The sequence below is a fragment of the Epinephelus fuscoguttatus genome, linkage group LG3 (genome assembly GCF_011397635.1).
Source record: "Epinephelus fuscoguttatus linkage group LG3, E.fuscoguttatus.final_Chr_v1".
Taxonomy (NCBI): domain Eukaryota; kingdom Metazoa; phylum Chordata; class Actinopteri; order Perciformes; family Serranidae; genus Epinephelus; species Epinephelus fuscoguttatus.
Genome location: NC_064754.1, coordinates 17462923 through 17484440, shown reverse-complemented (window position 1 = coordinate 17484440; position 21518 = coordinate 17462923). Strand labels below are relative to the sequence as shown.

The following is a 21518-nucleotide window of genomic DNA, read 5'->3' as shown; positions in this document are numbered from 1 at the left end:
CCGGGGGTGCGTCATCGTGTACTATCACATCGTACAGATCTGCCATACTTACTGGGATCTAGTAATCTGTACATTGCGTCTGTGCCCATAAAGAGTATGTCATGATATGAATCACATGATACTTGTATGGGCGCATTTATACTGAGACTTATTTTGGGTGCAGCTGGTTTAATGTGATGGTCACAGTAAATTGGAGCCAGTGTGGGACACTAACAGGTGGCACTTTCTCTCACGACCACCAGGAGGCAGAGCAGGGTATAAACACTTCTTTATTCGCAGTGCGCAGTTTTCAAATCATTACCGCTGAATTAATCTTGTGGATTTAAATTCATCGTGAAGATTCTTGTTAACATTTATGATGAGAACTTTGTGTTTCATATATGTGCAATTATTTCCTATCATTTACCTGGTAATTTTTTGACTTATCTGTTTAATTTTGCTATCTAACGAAGTGCTCTGTAAATTAAGATCATTGCTATTCTTGCATTATTATTAATGTTGACTGTGCAGCATGTAAGGATATAACTGGGGGATTGCCAGGGGGGATGAAGAAATAAATAATGCCAACAACTATTTAGGTTGATTGGCTGTAATAAAATACAACACAAATATCAACAGAAACAGTCAGAGCCTCTCGAAACTTGGCTTACCTGCCAAGACAAAGCAGATAAGCACTTCCATTAATTGTAAGACGACTGCCTCTCTTATTTAACCTTATTTTATTTATTATTTAGTTACCCTTTACCCCATAAGGTGTACATTATTCATTTTCCTTGACTAAACAAGGTCAGGGTGGGGTCAATTTATAAGCCTGCCTCGGGTTTCCGACCTCACCTGCACATTCTCTAACCCACTCTCTATATAGAGTGATTTGTACTGAATCTATAATTTGCACCTTTTTTATGTGCAAATAAATAAAGAAACAAACAATGTATTTTCTACTGTGTCCAGTAGCTTTCTAGATAGCTTTAAGCATCACGATGTCATCACTGCTCTGGACATGGACGCCGTGATGAGTACGATCTATGCTGCATGGTTGGACACCCCGGTGAAGTTTGAGAAGTCTCATGGCGTCAATAACACCCTGGATACTGAGATCGTCCCAAAGTCTGATCATAAGGAGGAGAAGACTCACATCCTTACTGTGGAGGGCTTTCTGCTTTACACCTACGGACCTTTGATTGAACATGCTCAACCATCGTTACTTTATCTCCATCCCATACCAAGAATGCAAAAAGAGGACGTGCTCTAAGAACTACACAGTGCCGGACGCCCCCAGACTTCTTGACGGCCATGTCTGGCCCATGTATTTGAAACACAAGAAGAGCAGTGGCTAGTGTCTACTTTCAGACACTTCGGACAATGCATCATCATACAATGGTTTGTATGATAGATTGTCTGAACAAATCGTCTCTGAACCGTCTTCAAATAATCCAGAGCACTGATGCTAGGCTGTTAACTAGGTCCAACAGGTCAACCCACATCATTCCCATTTTCGTTTCTTTACACTGGTTTCCCATCAGGTTCAGGATTCACTTCAAGATACTTGTTCTAACGTGAAAAGAGCCTTACACGGTCAAACACCTGAATACATCAGTGATCTCCTACATCTGTATACAGGCTGTCCCCAGCTCCAGACTGAAAACAAAGGGTGATTGTGCCCTTGTAGTAGTGGCTCCAACACTATGGAGCTCTCTTCCACTAGGTTTATGGTCTCCTTAGAAACCTTAAAAAAAACAAAAAAACAACTGAAGACAAGACCAGTCTTTTCAAGATGGCCTTTGTCCCATCCTTAATTACAAATAAAATACAAAAAATAAATCAAATACATTTTCTTTTTCCTTTCCTTCTTCTTCTTACTGTTAATAAAGAACGCTTCCAAACAGTCTCCTGGGAAAAGTCCTGTGTTTTTTGACCCATCCACCACCCCAACTCATCTCCTTTCGAGACAATTTCCTTCTTTACTCCCATCAGCACACTGCTCATGTGATCACAGTCTTCCAACATACATGGGTCATACACAAATCACTGGCTAATGATGACATAAGGTATGTACGAATTTTGGTGCATTCATTTTCGTATGCTTCAGTAGACATCCGTCTTCAAACTACTGCATGTTAACTTTATCATCCTCCCTTGTTCCTTGCAATTTTAAAAGTAATGTTGCTCCATCCTTTTGTCAGCCTGTCCCAGGTTGTATACTATGCATATTTGCAGACAGAAATTTATTGCGAACTGTATCCAAAAACAGCCCTGGTGTCATTTGCTCCATATGTAAACAAACACCAGCTGCCAACCGCTATGACACACTAGGCACTGAAATATCCTCAGGGCATCACACTGGGATGTAAATTCCAAAGCTCAATTCCAACTTGGCAGCAAAACAATCTGCGTAGTGTATGTGCACTACATATTTCTTTGTTTTTCATTAATACTGTGACCTGTAAATGAAAAGCTTAAAGAACAAAACATACCCGGAAATTTCTTCTGCACAGTGGCTCAGTGGAGTCAGGATGTCCTCCATTTATTCACATAAGGCTTCATAAAGGTAGCCTAGTTTCATCACACACCAATGGACACACGCACATTAGGTAACAGGAATTATCCTTTTCATTGCCCTTGACCAAGGCACTGGCCTCAGGACTGGAGCTGAGCACCCCATGGGGATTAATAAAGTACAACTTTAACAACCCCCTCAAGTCATTATAAAGAGGTGTTGAGGGGATTCCCTCTGTGAACACAAAGGACATCCCTCTTTTGTGCTGAGTTCTAGGTGTGCCAGATATTTGCGCGCCGCGCTGAGATAAAGAGAAAAGATAGTTGTGTTCTACATTTGTAACGGACTTAAAATAACATTTGCGATAAATTATTCACAGGCTCTAAAAGCTTGACATCTACTGTGTTACGGCACAGTTTTTGTGGCAACCTGTTACCGTGTGCAGACATGACAAACTGATCTGAGAGACAATTACATTAGATGCTACCTGGACTGAATGCAGCCCACAGGCAACAATTAGCAGCAGCGTAGCACAGCCTTACATTTTCCTTTAGTTTCCACTTACTTGAGCATTTATTTCCCTTTCGCTGGAAGGTTTATGAATGATTTTGCTTTCATATGTGGTGTAAATGTTTAGTCTATTTTTGCAGTGGAGTAAAGAATAAGGTCGGTATATTGTCTGTGTTGGCAGGAAATACCAAATACTATAACATACTGACGTAACATGGAAGCATATGCATGTGCACCCAGCCACACAAACACAAGTACTCTAACCACTAATGTCAGTGTTACTTCATCAAGTGCTATAGACATTAAACTAACAACTGAATCCCACTTAAATAGAGTCTTTCTCCAATGTGACCCTGGTTGCTTTCTATGCAGTGTGTGGTAAAGCAAAGCCTTAAAACATTAAAGGAAACAGCTGCATTATTTCATATTTATCATTATAATGAAACATTCCCCTCAAGAGACTTACACAAGCAATTAAATTATCCGACAAAATATTGTCTGTGTAGCCAGAGCCTGATATGCCTCAGCGTATGCCTCTGTGCCACCGAACTGTCACCCAGAAGCCATTAAAAACACATGAAAGAGCCATACTGTTACACCGGGTGACACATTCCTTCAACACAACAAGCATATTTTACTCTGAAACAACTCAGACTGCATTTTCGATATCTGAGTGCAGCTCCTCGTCGGGCAGACACCGCGCTCAGGGCACATGGTTCTGTGTTTACACTGCTTTGCTAGTTTGACGAGCTGGGAGGAATAACACCTTACCGGTACAAAAGAATACCCCGCACCTCGAGCCTTTGGAAGAAAAACGTCTGAGGATGTTTATCAGATGTGTTTGTGCGTATGAAGAGAGGATGAGGCATTCTGTGGTTTCTCAGAATATTTGTAGAAGGATCTCATTTATAAACATTGTGCACACATTCTCCATGCAAGAGCTGGGATTCATAAAAGTCAAGGCGACGTGAGAATTTGCTGGTGACCCTCCTACGCGTTTTTTTTTTTGACATGCTGAGACCCTAATGGTAAAGCAATGAATTATAATGAGAGGTAATAACAGTATTTTAGATCAAATCTTCACACCCTACATCTCTTTTTCACAGACTTCTAATCATAAAGGTCAAGAAAAATATACCAGTCTGAACTGGTTTTATTTGCTTTATGCTAAATGCAGCCTTTTCCTACTTAACTTCAATCACAAGCTCATATGTTTGTCATAATGAACCGCTACGAATTCTAGACAACTAAAATAAATGTCAAAAAGACCTACAATAGAGCTTTTTACTGCAGACAATCTGACATGGAAGTAAAAGCACAGGTGTTACTAACATAAATGTTGGTAAGCCGTGACTGTGTGACAGCGAGCCAGCATGCACGATAACAGGACCCCTAAAACTGAGGCAGCTAAATGGAATTCTGCCATCATTAAATTAATTATTTACACCTGTGCTCTTCCTTCTATGACATGTCAAAAATGTCTGCAGTGAAGAAGGCCTATAATGGGGCATGATGATATCATACATGGTGGCTGCTTTCCTGGTGTGAGTGGCATCGTACATCATTTGACATGTCATTGTGCAAAATGAGAACACCACTATTAAGACTGGCATGGTCTATGACAGTGCATTACATCTGGGTGAAAAAAAACTCATGATATGCCAATATTAGATCTCTTTCTGATTAATCTGATAACATTAATTATAATTTCTTACAATCCAACATATTTAATTGTTTAAGTATATAAGTATAACCCTCTAACACCCAAACATTTATATTATTGATGTAGATTTAAACTGTTAAAATGTTTTAAGAAAGCCACCGGAAAATAATTATGTTTTTTTTTTTTGTTTTTTTTGGAGGATTTGGTGAAAATATTGCAAAAGTATTTAACACTTATGATTATCACCCTTTTAAATTTAATAAAATCCATGGATTATGGGGCTTGATGATTTTTAAAATTAAAATATGAATCTTAGAAATACATTTCATTGGCATTATTTGCACCCTCAAATGCATTGTTTTTTTAATTTTTACTTTTACTTTAATGTAGATGCGCAGCAGGAACGTTCAAACAGCGCTGCTAGAGTGACACTGTGCCTGTTTTTCAGGGTGTGATGGCTGCGCCCTGAGATAACCCACGTTCAACTTTTGCAACGCAGCAGCGCACACAACATGTCATGTGATGAGCAACAACCAATCACAGCCGACAGGTATCTTTCCCTTCTTTAAATATCAGTCTGTGAAAAACATGGAAAAGTTGATCATGTTAGTGCAGGGCTACCCAGACCTTTACAGGAACTGCCCATTGGTTCGACAGCCCATTGTTCCGACCATATTAAACCCATTGTTTCTGAAGTCCGTTCCGAAATCATCATGATGCCCTGTGGTTAAGGTCTGGTTAGGTTTAGGCACAAAAACCACTTGGTTAGGGTCAGGAAAAGATCATGGTGTGGGTTAAAATGAAAAAGAAAGTGACAAACACATAAGCCGTGAGCCTGCTCCGCCTCAAGCCGGTCACGGCGCACCATACGCCCGCCGCGAGCCGTTCAGCACCGCGGACAGTTGGACTAATGGTATGTCGAACCAATGGGCTGTCGAACCAATGACATGGACCCGACCTTTACATCTGCCCATGCATGATAGGCCTACACACTTTTAAACAGCTCCTGGAAGAAGATCAGCTCTGCACTCAGGATTTCAGATAAACAGACTTATGCTACAGTGCTTGTTAAAGTTGCTTAGCAACCTCAGACGCAACCTGCCGCCATGCTCTTGGAAGCTGGCACAAAATAAGCCACAAGAGTAGCGCCAAACACCTGACCTTGCATTTTCCAGGCAGTTAAAGACATGGCATATGTACAACCCCAGTTGCAACACAATAAAAAAGCACATTAATTTGACTATTAAAAAATTCAATTGTAATCCATGCAATACTGCATTTCCACACTATTAAAAGACTGTAAGGAAATTACTTGTTAGAGGAACTTTTTTGACCTTGCATAATTGGAATTTTATCATATCAGTCCTCTATAACTTGAGTGTAATTGATATCATGACTCAATGATGGGACATTCCGTGTGCCTCTTTGCAACATTCAAACAAATCTTTCCAAAGCATGCATATTACACTTCTTTAAAATAATTATTTAAGTTTATTTTTTGAAACATCTTTAGAATAAAAGAGAACAAATACTACAGGTCAAATACTTTCTTGGAAAATTGTTTAAATTGGTCAAACAGAGCGAGCTGTGTTGTTTGACCTTGGAATGTGGCGTGTCTTATGTCTCACAGTATCACTATTTTTGTGCCAAAAATTTTGCAATGATCCAGTTTAGAGTCTGGGGTGCTGGGATATGTCGTGTCAGTCAACCTTCAGTGATGAATGGGTACTTGGAGATAGTTTAAATAGGCGTTGCAATTTCATAACTGTAGGCCTCCATGGGTTAATCAAAACTACTGCTGGTGATTGAAATCTGGAGCTGGTAGGTTGCATAGTGTTTTTACAACAAACAGGTCCGACAATTTAAATCAATGTGGCAGTGACATACTAATGATGATTATGTCTTCAGTGCTTTATGATATCTCCTAAATTATCAAACCAAGGGGTGAATAAAAGCAAGTGAAATTAGGTGGAGCCATCATGGGCCAAATTTAAAATATGATGATGCAACTTGTGTTTTATGGCACAACAGTTGTGGGATAATTATGAGGTCATAATTGAGACAACTGTTTATAATTAACAGATGCTCAGAAATACATATGAGACATATGTAACAACATTGCTTACTTACTAGTTATCATCTTCTAAAAGCAATGAGCAGTCATACTGTATGTACGTCTTATATCTGCCTTATATCTGTCTGAAATACATGTATATGTTGTGTGTTTGTTTTCAGGTCAGTCTAACGTGTGAAATGATGAACGTGTCATTAGGTTCACTTCAAAGTTAGATGACATATTAGGAAGAGCTGGGTCGCCCCCCGCAGCGTATGTAATGAATCTCACTGTCATCCTGTTTTTCGGACATTGTGCTACTAATTATGACTATCAAGGTGAGACATCATAAAAAGAGAAAAAGAGCTCCAGTGTATACCACCGCCTGTTGAATATTAATTACCCATCACGTCGTACACTGAATTTGTGAAGAAAAGTTTGTGTTTCTCAAATACCTCCACAGTCAACAAAGAATCCAATAAGGGTTAGTTTGGATTAGCCAAAGTCACACAATGACATGAAAGAACTGCTGAGGCACAACACCACACAAATTGTGTGAGAGTCTGTAAACCGATGTTTATATACAGTTTTGCTGCTGTTAATCAATTCATGAAAAATCTTTCTCTGTTTTTGGACAACACATTCTCACTCCAACCTCGTCACATATTGACATTTGATCATGGACCTTCTACATCCAGAAACAACGTGCAAGGTACCCTGGGTGCGTTGGTTTTTGATGTTCTAGGACGTCATGTCAAGTTCTGCCTGTTGCATGCATTGTCATCTTTCAAAATACACTTGCAATTTCACAGGAAATTTACCGTTTACATATAGTCCCTTTCAAATTTATGGCACTATGTTGGTACAACACTGCAAATTTGACTTTTTTTTCCTTCAACAACAAACACATGTGGTTGGGTTTAGGCAACAAAAACACGTGGTTAGGTTTAGGAAAAAAAAAACAGGGTTTGGCTTTATAATCTTACAGGACACAAACACAGCTGTCCCAGATGAAAGTCGTGTTTGTTGGACCCATTCACCACCACTCCCGCCTGCCTAACTCACACTTTCGCTGCCTTAACTTAAGTTCTTGTCCTGACACGTTTCCCCCTGATGCTGCAGAGCACCGTTAAACTATCATGCCAACATGAAAGGACGGCTTTTTTCGACGACTTCAGAGTGAGATCGAGCTCGGTCAGTGGCCCTTGGTGTCAGATATCTGTGCACAGACACACCCTTTGGCAGGAGTATGAGACGAAATGGAAGGTAACATTTTTCGACACTTTATAATCTTACCATGGCTTTATAATCTTACCATAACACTCTCCTACGTGAAAGTTGGTGTTTGTTGGACCCATCCACCACCCGTCCTGCCCACCCTTGCCTTAACTTTCATTCTTGTCCTGCCATGTTTCCCCCTGACGCTGCCAGCCACCATTTAACTATAATGGCGAAAGGGCATGTATCATGCCAACGTTAAAGGAGAGCTTCTTTTTTGTTTGTGTCTGATGCCAGAAGTCACTGCCCAAGTGCCAGATTTCAATGACTTTGGAGTGGGACCAAATTGTTTTGGATCTGTCTTTCAATAGAGGCATGCAAGAAAAAGTTCTCTTCAAGAATTCAACGTAACATGGGGTAACTAACTGATATAGAAATGGTCATCTGGGGCAATGAAGGTTTTTTTTTGGTTTGTTTTGTTTTTCAAAATCTCTTTTGAACAGTTGCTGGAATAAGCCTGGGCATTTTCTGCATGGTAATACATGTATATATATCTTACCTCACAGGGAGAGTAATAGCAAGCACATTTACATAAAAATCACTAGTTGATCAAAATCAGGAGGCCATTTTATATACTATTTATGGCTGATTGAAAGAGTGTTGCAGACTTGTGTGCAGAATTACTGGCTGAATCCAGACATTAAAGAGGAGAAAGCAATGAAGCCTGAAGGAAAGCAAAAACAGTTTCTCAGACATAATCACTAACAGAGTTTTTGTTGTGTGTGTAACACAGTTCAACTCATTTCAATTCGAGGCTCAGGATGTGGGACATAATACGTCACATGTGAAACACAAGGCCCTTCTTATAATACAAGGTTCACCTGTCCTTTGTACTACTGCTCTCTGATAGAGTTTTATTCAGAGTTCTAAGCTTGGGTTCTTACCTTACCTTGCAGTAAGGACACTAAGGATAAAGGCATAAGTAATTTTCAGTCCAAATTTACAAGTGTTTCAGCCTTTTGCATCAGAGACTCCTCCGCTCGCTGCATTCTGCCCTGCTTCATCCCAACATGAGAGAGGCTAGTGGACACATGAAGGATGTAGAGGCTTGTTTGGCTCTGGATGAGGCAATAGGCCAGGGTAGTCAGGGCTATCAAAAGTGGGGGCATGCTGCTCCAGAGAGCTGGGTTTTGAAAATGGGCTTGGTGGCTCTCAGTGGGATTTCTGCGTCATCTGACAGCAGAACAAAGTTCCTTTGGCAGACAGAGCCGAGTCACAGGCGCTGCTTGATGCAGCCTCTGAAGCCAAAACATTAGAGCCAGAACACAAATGCATAAAGAAACGCACTAAGAAAAAATGTTAAAACACGTAATTCAATTAAATACTGTTTATGGAAAACCCCCACACAACAGCCCGCCAGATCTGGGCTGGAAAACTGGCTGTGGCAGGTAGCTACCAGCTGTGGTGGCGGGTGAAGAATTCTGATCTTGTTTCTGTATAAAAGCATGTCTAACACTGAGTGTGACTGCTGTCTGTAGTGACATGGCAAAAATCACTGCCTCCCTCTCTCTCAACAGGGAACACCTCGCTTTGGACATAGCTGGAAGCGATTTGGACTCTTATTAATTCTCTCTTTTACACACACAAAATTGCTCTTCTACTGGTGAGTCTCTTCACAATCCGACACATAATTACTGGGTCTACTATATTTCTTTTTGTGAGCTTATCAAATAAAGTGTCTGTGTCAATTACTATTATTCAAACTATTCCCAATAAGTGTTGAATACAAATCAATGATGTAGGGCAAAACTAATTTCCAAAGATGGCTGTATTCAAGAGTCAGACGAAGTGGAAATTTTATGGTTTTTGTGATGTCAAGATCTGCATTGCCTTCTGTAGGTTGCTAGTTAAGTAGGGATACTGCTGTGAGGAAATTTTCCCACCGGTTAATAAATTTGCGACAACACAGCGCAGTGTTACCGATTACACTGGACATGTTGTTGGAGATTCTCATTCATCCAGGTCATGGTAATCATAAGTGCTATATCGGAGGCAACTGGACTTGCTTGAGTTTCTTTAGGACGTTCCGCCTCTCATCCAAGAGGCTTCTTCAGTTCCAACAGACTGATGCAGAGTCGCAGGCTTTAAACTCTGCATGGATGTGAACCCTTTCAGAGTCGTTGAGGTCACATGAGTCGTTGACCCACCCGGTCATCTTGTGTGTCGTTAGGGTTAGATGGGTCCAAGTGAGAATGGTTGTCTGGGGAGGGATCCCAAGACTGCATTGTAAGTGGGTGATAAGTGGAAACCGATCATGCTGTTCCTCCACAAATGTCAAGCAATAACCCTCTACCATCTGCATCTGTTGCTACCCATCCCTATTGATAGCAGTTCTTTGATTTCACCTCAATTGCCCAACTTTCATCCATCTTTCCCTGACTCCAAAATGCAAGCTGTTCCAGGTTCCATCAGGACTGTATTAAGTTACTGTATTAAGTTACTGCTAATGCAAACTGAACATTTTCTACTGCTGCAGCCTCACATTAAAGGCATCTACAGGTGAAAACATCATTAATTTTGAGATTCTGGGGGGTATTTTGCTCCTATAACACGTCTTCTTCCAGACTACTGGAAAGCAAATGTCCAAAATACACATATCAGTATTTGAATTATTCCAGATTTTTGTTCTGAAAATGTATGCAAAAAGCACATATGTAATAAGACAATGCCTCATGTGCTTATTCAACCATTAAACCTGTGATACAAAAAATTACTGTGTTGACGTAAGTAGTCAGCTAGTGAAGTTCCATGTTGATATCTACTGGTTAATTTTTTTTCTCTATTCACCTGTAGTTTGGGTGCAATTATTCAACTGTGCAATATTTCTCATCTCTTGAAGGTACATATCTATTTAACACACAATGCACATAACTGTACATATTTCTTATGCTACTCTAATTCTATACTGTTGTTTTATTCTACTGACGTATATATCTTAGTTAAATTTCCCCACTTACGGCCTCAGCACAGTGACAACATACATTTAGTTTTAATATTTAAATTTTTATATCTTAAGTACCAGTGTTAAACACGGTCGCTTAATGCACTTTTTATTTTATTTTAATGCACATTTCATTTCTACTTTATTTTATTTATTGCTTTATATTTACATACTTTTATTTCATACTCTTATTCTAAATCATTATTATTATTATTTTCTTTTCCTTACATGGGAGTAACTGTAACGAATCATCACATCCCCATGAAGATCAATTAAGTATTTCTGTTCCTGATAGTGTCTCCCCTGAACTGGGGAAACACAAGTTGACTTTAATTATGAAGTAGTCAAGAAATATCATGTGTTCATCAACAATCCATTTAGAATACAAGACCCTGGCCATTTTTAGCATTTGCTGACAGCAGATCGGTTTGAAATATTGCAGGAAGCAATGAAACAAGAGGGAGAATTAACTAAATATTGTCAAGTATGCGCTTTTGCTTTGATACCAAATTCTCCGCCATCGTCTTGTCAGTCAATTCTCGTCATGTGATGAGTGAAATCTGAGCAGACACGTTAAGTTTTTAATTGAACTAATTGATCAAAAGAGGCAAAACGATGGTGGGGGCGATGGTTAAGTACTGCAGTTGGTGTAAGCGCTTTGGGGTTGCATTTTTGATGTATGAAAGGCGCTATATAAATAAAGTTTGATTGATTGATTGATATGTCCAAATATTGTAAAACTGGTTACAGTGACTGGTGCAGCAAGCTGAGAGCAAAGGAGTTCAAATATCTTGGGGTCTTGAGATCAAAATTAACTCTTGCAGCATCAGCATTATGTTGTATGGGACTGCCGTGGTGGAGGCAAAGCTCTCATCTATCTACTGATTTCTTCTTTCAACCTTTTTTTCTATATGTTAACCAAATGTGAGTGGCAGTTACATTTTATGTATTATGATCACTTATAAATCCATGCATAGGCTCCTCAAATTCACTCTTTTCAACAGTGTCACAAGTAATGACACATCTTCTCTAAGCAAAGGTACACTACATATAGGTATGTCTTTTGGGTATTGCATTTATACATGTTTGTCTACTCGACAATGTGCACATATACAAACATATACTCAGTAATTACAGTACGTTATAAGGAACACATAACACTCAATGCAACAAGCCAGGTCCTTCAAATAGATAATGTCACTGCAGCTCAGAGGAGACAGGGTCAAGAGGCACAGTTACTCTTTAACCTACCATTACAATTGGACTGAATGTCTGCCAGACATGGAGGCTTCAGCATCTCGGATGCAGCCACCCACCTGGAATGTTTGAACACAACGGTGTGTGGAATTTACAGAGAACGCCACAACAAGCGAAAAAGAGTTCGGAGCAGGTCTGTGGGCACAACAGCATGTCGGTGAAAGAGAAGGACAACATGTACAAGGCAACAGGGAGGCCATAAGTGCACCGAGCAGCTTAGTGCAACTGTGGTATGGAAGGGAGCGTTGCTGAAAGTGCACACAGTTCATCAAACCTTGAAGTAAGACGGTTATAGAACATGAGCAAAAGGCTTCATGGACACATGATCACAATAAAAAAGAACCTGGTCTACAGAATCTTGATTAAAATAAAATATGAGTTTTAAAGGAGAGTTATGGGTTTTAAAAAAAAAATACTGGACAAATAAACTATTATTTTCTCCAGTTCTATTTCCCCCTTTACTTTTACCCCTGGTAAAAACTACATACTCTGACACAACTTATGCAACACATATCCTAAAATGTAGAGTTGCTCCTACACCAGCATCGGATATTCCTCAAATGCTGCCTAAAATGGTTCTCAAATGGTGTGCCATGACGCCAATCTAGGTGTGCTGTGGGATTTTGTGATAACTGCATTATTATTCAACTGGGCCTATACCAAAAGTTATGAATGCATTTTTAATTGACTGTATCAGTATGTTGTGTGACCCATTTCCTAATCAAGAAGCAAACTCCTGCTAAAATATGTAGTGTACGAAAGCCCCTAGTGCGCTCACCAATGAGCACACGCATCGGTTATATCAATTAGCTCTCTTAATAACTTCTACCACGTAAATTTTTATCTTGTTGAAAGGAGTAAGTATGAATGTAATGATTTAAAAATTGTAAATGTATATTTCATAAGAACTGAGTTTAAAGACGATGCTTACTGTCAGTGTTGTAAACTTATTTTGATTGTCTTATGTTGTGGTAAGAGTGATAACACACATTATAGAAGCTATTGTTAGCAGATATAGATACAGGTGTGAGATTTTGGCTTGCCCTTTAGTGTGCCTTGGTCACAAAAAGCACTGACTCAGTACCACGTAATTTATTCATAAAGGTTATAGTTTCACATTCAGATACAATGGCAGTTTTCTTGTAGCTTTTAAACAGTAGTCAAAACAGTAAGCTGCACTATGCAGCTACTGGCAACTCTACTGTTTTAGAGCAGCAAAAAATAACTGCTTTCCAGTAAATGGTGTAACATTAGCCGCTGGTAAAATATGAGCAATTTTGTAATATTTTACAAAGTCCCACCAGTTCAGTGTTTAACGAATTAGCCAAGCCATATGATAATGATTGCAATTAATTCAGATCAAAACATGGTTAGAAGTATAAAGCTGTTGATTTTTATTTTTTTTTAACTCACGGTATTGGATTGGTACTTAGTGTTGGCTGATATGCAAGTTCAGGTCTCAGCCGATATCAGGAAGGAAAAAATGAACTTGTAACATCTGTATTATTTGTATCTATTTGTTTTTGATTATGTCAGTCACTTAGAAAACAGAAAGCAGAGGACAACTCAATGCTATGCAGTAGCAACTTGGACACAGCAATTGTTGGATTCTTTGCCAATGCCAGTCACCATTGCTTTATTGGATCTTTAGAAGTGGCGATGTCTTTCATCCAGCCCAAACTAAAAGTTTCACTGCTCAAACTTAAAATGAAAACATAGCACTGATGAAGGTGAAGAGGAACATAAACAGCTCTAGATGTCTTGGATTTGAAGGATGGCATTTAACAAAAAATCAGCAGGGGTTTAGAGACACAGCACAAACATTTAGTTAAAGTTTTAAACATGTTGTGGGGGCTTGTATTCAATAAAGAAAGTTGAAAAATGGTTTATCATGACTGTCCAATTTGCACAGAGCAGAACGATATTTCTGTGGTGGGAGAGAAACATAAAACTAGAGGCGATTTAAGATCATGCTGCTTCCAAAAGCCACCCCCAGATTTATTGGTACACAGTTTATTTCCTACCACAGATGAAACACGCTCTTTTTTACTTTACCCACTTTGGACGTTTTTAGACAGATTCTTGTTGTTTTTCTTTCCAGATATCTACAGTATATATGCAGATGTTCACATCACCAGGCTTGCCTTCCATCTTGTTCTAAACACCCTCAATCCATACATCATCCTAAACTTTCACTAACCTCTCAGACCTTAAACATGGGGGTGGCGCTATATTGATTTTTCTGTTTGTCCATTCAACTGTGCCTACTGAAGCAAACTTTGTACCACATAAAACATGCTTCAAGGAGTTGTAACCCATAGTGACAGCCATGTTCCCCCTGTCACATGCTCCAGTGAATGTCATGATTGTATGTTTGGTTAACCTCAGTTGCAGTCAGTATGAACTCCGTGAAATCAAAGGATGATGGAGATCTTTCTTGCATACTGTGCAGGAAACCCTATACTAACACAGACCTTCACTGGGTTACTGTCTTCACACTTCTGATTTAGTTGATATATATCTGAGATAAGACTGTGATGGTGATAATTAGAAATGCCCGCAGCTATCGCAATTTATCTTTGAGTACATTTCCTCTGTTCCTCAGTTCATCCTCAGTTGCTGATTATATAATGGGATTATGTCATCTAAAGTACCGACGAGGATAAAAAATAAGCACTAAAACTGAAATGAATAAGCTCAGTGTTAACGCTCTGTCCGCTCGTGACCCTCTTAAACCCAGAGAAACCTCCATCTGCTGGAGGTCGCACTCAATTGCAGATGCAGAATCATCTCTTGCTGTTTCCTCACCGCACCGCTGACAACCGCTCTATGGCGTAAGTGTCTGCACCGACCCCCACCACCATCCTTTCCCAGCTGCCCATCAACATTATCTCTGCAGCGGGCCAATTAGTCATCATCTGCCTTGTTTTGTTGGGCTTGCACAGTCAGGCGTCCTCTGATTCGATAAATGATTTAAATAATGGGCCTGTAATCATAGATGCTGATAATTTTGAGTCTTATTTGATCCCTTGAATCCATTCAGTCTGCTGACAATACACCACAACCTCTAACCATTTTATCATAAAAACTATCCAAGACTATCAAATAAAATGATCACATAATTATAAGGACATGAAATCATCCTTTATAGATTGGAAATCCATTTAAATTTTGCAGGCTTGATTACACACCACAACAACAACAACATACTTGAAAGAAACTAGGACGTGCAAAACTGCATTGTTGCAAAATGAAATTTGACCCGTGGCAGTTGTCTGAAAGTCAGACACATGTAGGACAACGTGTTGAGGGTGCTCTCTTTCCTAAAACAGGTAAAGCAGTGCTCAGATGGAAAGCAGGGGATCATGTTCTTGTCATCGCACTTCTTATCTATCGGAAGCGTTCCAGTTTCCATTTGTAGCCCAAGTAGTATTGACCAATCAAGTTTTAGTGGCAGGTTAAATCAAAAGAGGTGGGAGGCATTGGCCACATCGCAACTCCGGAACCCATCGGCAATCTTCTATCATATCATCCAATGTAGCTTTATTGAGTAAGTAAATTTTCTCCTGATTTGTCCGTCTGAAATTTGCCATTTTGGTGTCAGAATGTTCTGAAGATATGTGGCTTGTGATAAATGGGTCCAATATTTGCTTCCGTTACTACGGGGCGAAAGAATCGGCCATAATCTGTAATCACGTTCATTTCTCCCACTGAAGTCAATGGACTCAGGACCTGCTGTTAGTCTCCTAAAGGGGCGTGGTGGTCGCAAACCCCATGTGACACTGATACAGGAAACTGACTCGCAGTGGACCATCTTGGTTTATCCACCGTCTTTGCTACTACCCACACAGTCTGTGGTGTGGAGAACACAATGTATTGGACAGGGTTGGCAGTTCAGCATGCCGAGATGCCACCAAAATGTAAGTATGGCTATACTGCACACCTATGTTGTCTGTTGGCATTTTATGTACCTGAGTGCTTCTATTCACATGATGGGTATCGAATGAGGTAAGTACTCACATGAAGTACTCTATTGATATCGGTATCACTTTAAGGGTAAAGGTATTGGTACTGGTATTGCAATTCTTTAAACCAGTGGTTCCCAACTGGTTCGGCCACAGGGTCCAGATTTCTCCTTAGTCATTAGTTCAAGGTCCACACAGTTATATATTTTGGGTGTTATACTTGCATTGGGCCATGTCTCAAGCTAGTTTGCTGTCTCTGTTAAGTAGCTGTTTGTTTCTCACTCTACAGCAATAAACAACACTTCAAAGTAAAAGCTCTGTGCTGAAAATCCACTGTACTTAAAAATAAAGTGTGTTTTTACAAAGAAGATATGTTAGCAACATACCAGTTGGAAACCACTGCTTGGAATGATACAGAGCCCTAATTCGTAAGCAGATATCTGTTTATCCAGATTAGGTGAAATGACTGGCACGTAAAGTGGAAGTCTTTGCCCGGATAACAGCTGGCCAATCCAAACCCTCCTGTAATATTAGCCGTTGGCTTATTGTTGTCAGAATAAAAGATGGGTTCTGAGATTGTTGCACCAACAACAAGCAATTTAATTTTTCCTCAGATATACTTGACTTGACTTAACTGAAACATTCTTGTTTCCAAATTTCTCACTTGCTACTAATTACATTTTTCCATGGCTGGGAGGTGTGTTCATGGGTTGGACTCACAGGACTCTCACACCCTGCACTTCACCATATGCAGCCACATCTTGGACGTGAGTTTTCAGCGTCACAATGTACAGACTGAAATCCTTACGCTTCCCCTGATTGTAATTAGACACAAAGAGTCAGAATGTAACATGAAATACTCTTAAATCAAAAACATAATTCAGAGTCATGTGATCAGTCGGAAGTTCAAAATAATTTTTAGGTGCGAACTGCTTTATTTAAAAAAACAAAAACAAAAAACAGCCCTTTCTTCCATTTCACTATCAAAGCCACAGCTACTTACTCAAAGTGAAAAAGATCCTGGATGATGTTGTTGACATCTTTTTTTTTTTTATTTTTTTATTATCATTACATATAAAAGATGATGCATTACATCCAAACATAAACCTTACACTTAAGGATGATGTATGCTAACAGACAAAAAATGAAGGTTACTCAAAGGTTATTCATTAAAAAAAAAATCCATATCCTTATCAGCCATCAATCTGTGATACTGCTGTATCTGTTTATATGACCGTGTTCATGTGAGTGTGTCGGTGTGTCTTTCACCCACACATACACAAGCACACTTTTCGCTCACACTTGTGCTGACCTTAACTCCAGAGCAGAGAGCCAAAGCTCTTAAAGTCTTAAAACTGATGGTCTGGATACTCTCATCTCCTGTTCGCTGTGTCAAGTCATTATAGTGCACCAAGTCATTAGCTGATGGTGTAGTCATCCATTACAGCTAAGAGGGAATATAGCAAAGGCAAAGCAGAGATGATTCCAACTTCAAGATGTCCAGATCATGTGAAGGACACTTTTTCTTTCTTTCCCTTAGGTGCTCAATATATCTCTGTCGCTGTCAAGCCTTCACCGAGTATTTCAGTGATCATGGTGGAATCTGAAGATAGCATGGTTTGAAGTAAAATCTGTAATTAAAAATGTTCATGTCTATCCAGTGAAGCTTGCATTAATGTTAGAGGTCTGACTTGTCCAAGAACTGCAGATGAGTTTTCTTACTAAAAATGATAACAGGGTATAAAACAGAGGCTAAAAAAATAAATCTGAGCCACATTTACGAGAAAAAAAAAAAGGTTTCAACTGAAAGTAACATGAGTGCAAGAACTGTCAGCTCTCTGACTGTAACATAAATGTTAAGTAACTTTTTTTGTAGAGTATTGTGAAGTCCCTGGTGGTGGATGCAGTATTCTAGATTAAGCTGTCAAGTGCCAGACAGGGTCAGAACAAAGTACAGGGCTGTTAGGTAATGGTGGTTCCTTGGTGTAATTATTGTAATCAAACAGAGAGCCAAACTCCCACCTCATTTCCAAGCTAGCCCATGTTCACTCGAAGCAGCCAGGAAATCTGTTTTCCCCCAAAACAGATTTGATTTATGTATAAACTTGTGAAACTGATGCCAGATAAAGAAGCTAACAAAGAATAAAAGGGAGATGTTAAGAAAATTTAAAATGTACACATGAAGAGAATATTTATAGATATTTGTTTGTTAAACGAACAAAGTACCTTGAGATGCCATTATATCTATTTATATCCCATGGAAACATTTCTGATGTGCTGTAAATGAAAGCACTTGGCGATACATTGACATGTGTGAACCCTCTTGGCATTACTTGCTTATATAATCCACAAAGATATCTGTACATGTATTCAATGATTAGAATAAGTCAACAACAAATATCTACACCAAATCTCAGCCACTGATTCATTATTTTTCAGCAAAGCTCAGCTGGATAAACAGATTCAAATATTGGTAGTGTAACAGTCCAAAAGACCTTTGGTGGTGTTGCAGTATTGAGTCATACCACTGGGTGGGGACTTTGTTTTGATGAGATGCACCTAAAACCACCTACATTTCTATGTGGTGCTCTGAATAAGGTTGAACCAAATACTCAGATGAAGCAAGTTTCCAGTAAGGATGATGTACTTTTAACAAGCACAAGTATCAGTTGAGTAAAATGTGTCAATATCTGTTCTCATGATGAAGGAAAAATCGTATTTGGGTAGTTTGATAGTTCTCTTACTCAAGAGTTATCAAGAATCAATTTTTACGCTGTTCCGTAAATAATTTTCTGATAAATAATAAATCTAGCAACTTCTGATCATTCATTCATTTTCCGTAACCACTTATCCTATTGGGGTTGTGCAGGGCTGGAGCCTATCCCAGCTGACATTTGGCGACCCTGGACAGGTCACCAGAATATCACAGGGCTAACTCATAGAGACAGACAACATTCACGCTCAAATTCACACCTACGGGTAATTTAGAGTCACCAATTAACCTGCATGTCTTTGGATGGTGGGAGGAAGCCGGAGTACGCGGAGAAAACCCACGCTGACACAAGGGAGAACATGTAAACTCCGCACAGAAGGGCTTCCTCTGCGAGGGTTTGAACTCACAACCCCAGGTTCAAACCAGGAAACCTCTTGCTTCTGATCAACCCACAACAATTTCAGACCCAAAAATAACAACATGCAGTTTAAAGATATTTTTTGGGGCATTTTTTGCCTTTAATGGACAGGACAGTTAAGTGTGAAAGGGGGAGAGAGAGGGGATGACATGCAGCAAAGGGCCACAGGCTGGACTCGAACCCGGGCCACTGCGGTAACAGCCTTGTACATGGGGCGCTCGCTCCACCACTAAGCCATCGACGCCCCACAACATGCAGTTTATGTCCCATCTTAACCCCGCCCACTACTTTTTAAACCCCGCCTGTACAAAGTATGGAAACACATAATTTAGTTCGTTCGACACATACAAATAATAGCGTTCCTGCTCATCCCTAACTCTGAAGCTAACTCTTCCAATTTAGCAGTTGCTGTATTTGACTCTTAGCGTGTTTTCACACTTGGTCCTTTTCAGCCCTCTAAATGGACTCAGAGTGGTGACTCAGCATTTTTGTGTGAACACTCAAAGAGAACTCAGACCCCTCTGAAGTGAACCGAACAAGGTGGTCTGCGTTCGGTTTGCTTCTAGTCCATGGTGCGGTTCACTTAAGCTATGCCTTGTGAACACAAAGCGCCCCAGGTTCGCTTTGCTCTTTGCCATTGTATTTAACCCTCTAGATCACATGCTGTTGGACTGGGATGCTTGAAAAAACAGACAAAACCACGTCAGCCTGTAGCGCTTCCAAGGACACAGGACAAGGAGTAGTTTGGTCCATTTAAGGTACTGTACGTCTCCAAATGTGGAATGTAGAATATGTGAAATGGCAACCGTCTACAGCACAGAAACACTAAGGTTTTCCTCCGATTTTAAGTTCTACTGAAATCGAGGGGCTTCATAACTGCACTGCAGTGTCACGTCAAAGTAAAAACAAAACTATATATATTATGTATAGGCTTTAGTGTGAACAAGAAGAGGATTGAGGCCCCATCAGAATTGAAGTTGACCAGAAAGAGAACTGAGTCCTCTTTCAAACACACTGACAATGTGAACACAAAAAGAACTGAGTCCCTTTTCTGTTGGTCCACTTTTTGGTGCAATCAGAAGACTGTGTTCAGTTTGTTTAAAAAGGACTTCATTTGACACCCTCACACATGGCTAAAGAGTGGAGCATAACTAACATATGGTTACACAGTAAAATAAGGCAGAACTTGTGGAAAGCCCTGTCTCGGTTAGCCAGCAATTCTACAGCAAACACTTATGCCATACTAGCTCCAACACAAACAACAACATTACAGCAATTGCCTGCCAAAGCGGAGCACATGAACAGACACAGTGACATGGTAAACATCTGTGGAAACATGGCACAAACCACCTGCGCTTCTGCCTTTACTCAGTTCAGCCCTGTAGTTTTACAAGACCCCAGTGATAAAGTAATGGCAATGATGCATCAGGATCTTTTATTTAGCCTGTCGTGTAAAACGTCTTGAAAAGACCTCTATAAATAACACGTATTATTATCATTATTATTATTATATTTACTAAATAAAACTAGATGAGTTTCCCTGGCAGCAGTAACCCCGATGCAGATGTTAGAAAATGTCAACTCTAATTTTTCAAGGAGGGAAAACAAACAACTCTTTTGCAAAAGAGCTGCTTTTAAATACAGAGGTTTTTTGAAAATATCTTCCATCACTGTAAACACTTTCAACCAGCATGTATACTTGACACGAATAGATAATATGTAAGTAGTTAGCATGATCTTCTCCACAGTTCCTCCAGCATGATCTCTCATATTTTAAAATAATCTCTGGGGTCAAGAAGTATCTCATGTTTATTTTCCAAGCAAATTCTCTCCAATGTTCGCAACTGGTAGTTTTGTGAATTTCAGTGAACATCTGTGCCACATATATCCTTTAAGTCCTTTCTCTGCTTACTTTTCTAATAACTTCTTTTTAGATATGTATAAATTTGATTAGGTGGTGTGTTGTAGTGTTTAGAAATATCGTCAAAAGAGTCTCATATTCCATATTCATTTGCCAGAGTCGTACTAATTTTGTCGATTCTAAATTCACCTTAAAAATGAGCAAGAAGGCTTCATGTCAGAGATATGGCAACTGTCAGTAAAACTGCAATGACCTCAGAGAGAGAGGAGAAAAAAAAAGATCAGATGGTAAGAAACTTGGCTGATATGAGGAATGTAAGGCGCTGTCACAGCTCATTGTCTTTGAAAATGAATGGCAGAACG

The 21518-nt window shown here is 39.6% G+C and overlaps 1 protein-coding gene across 1 annotated transcript in view; it reads right to left on the bottom strand.

Moving 5' to 3' along the window:
• ctnna2 (catenin (cadherin-associated protein), alpha 2) overlaps window positions 1-21518 on the bottom strand; it is a 509943-nt gene that overhangs the window by 174387 nt on the left and 314038 nt on the right. The gene's annotated exons all lie outside the window — the stretch shown is intronic.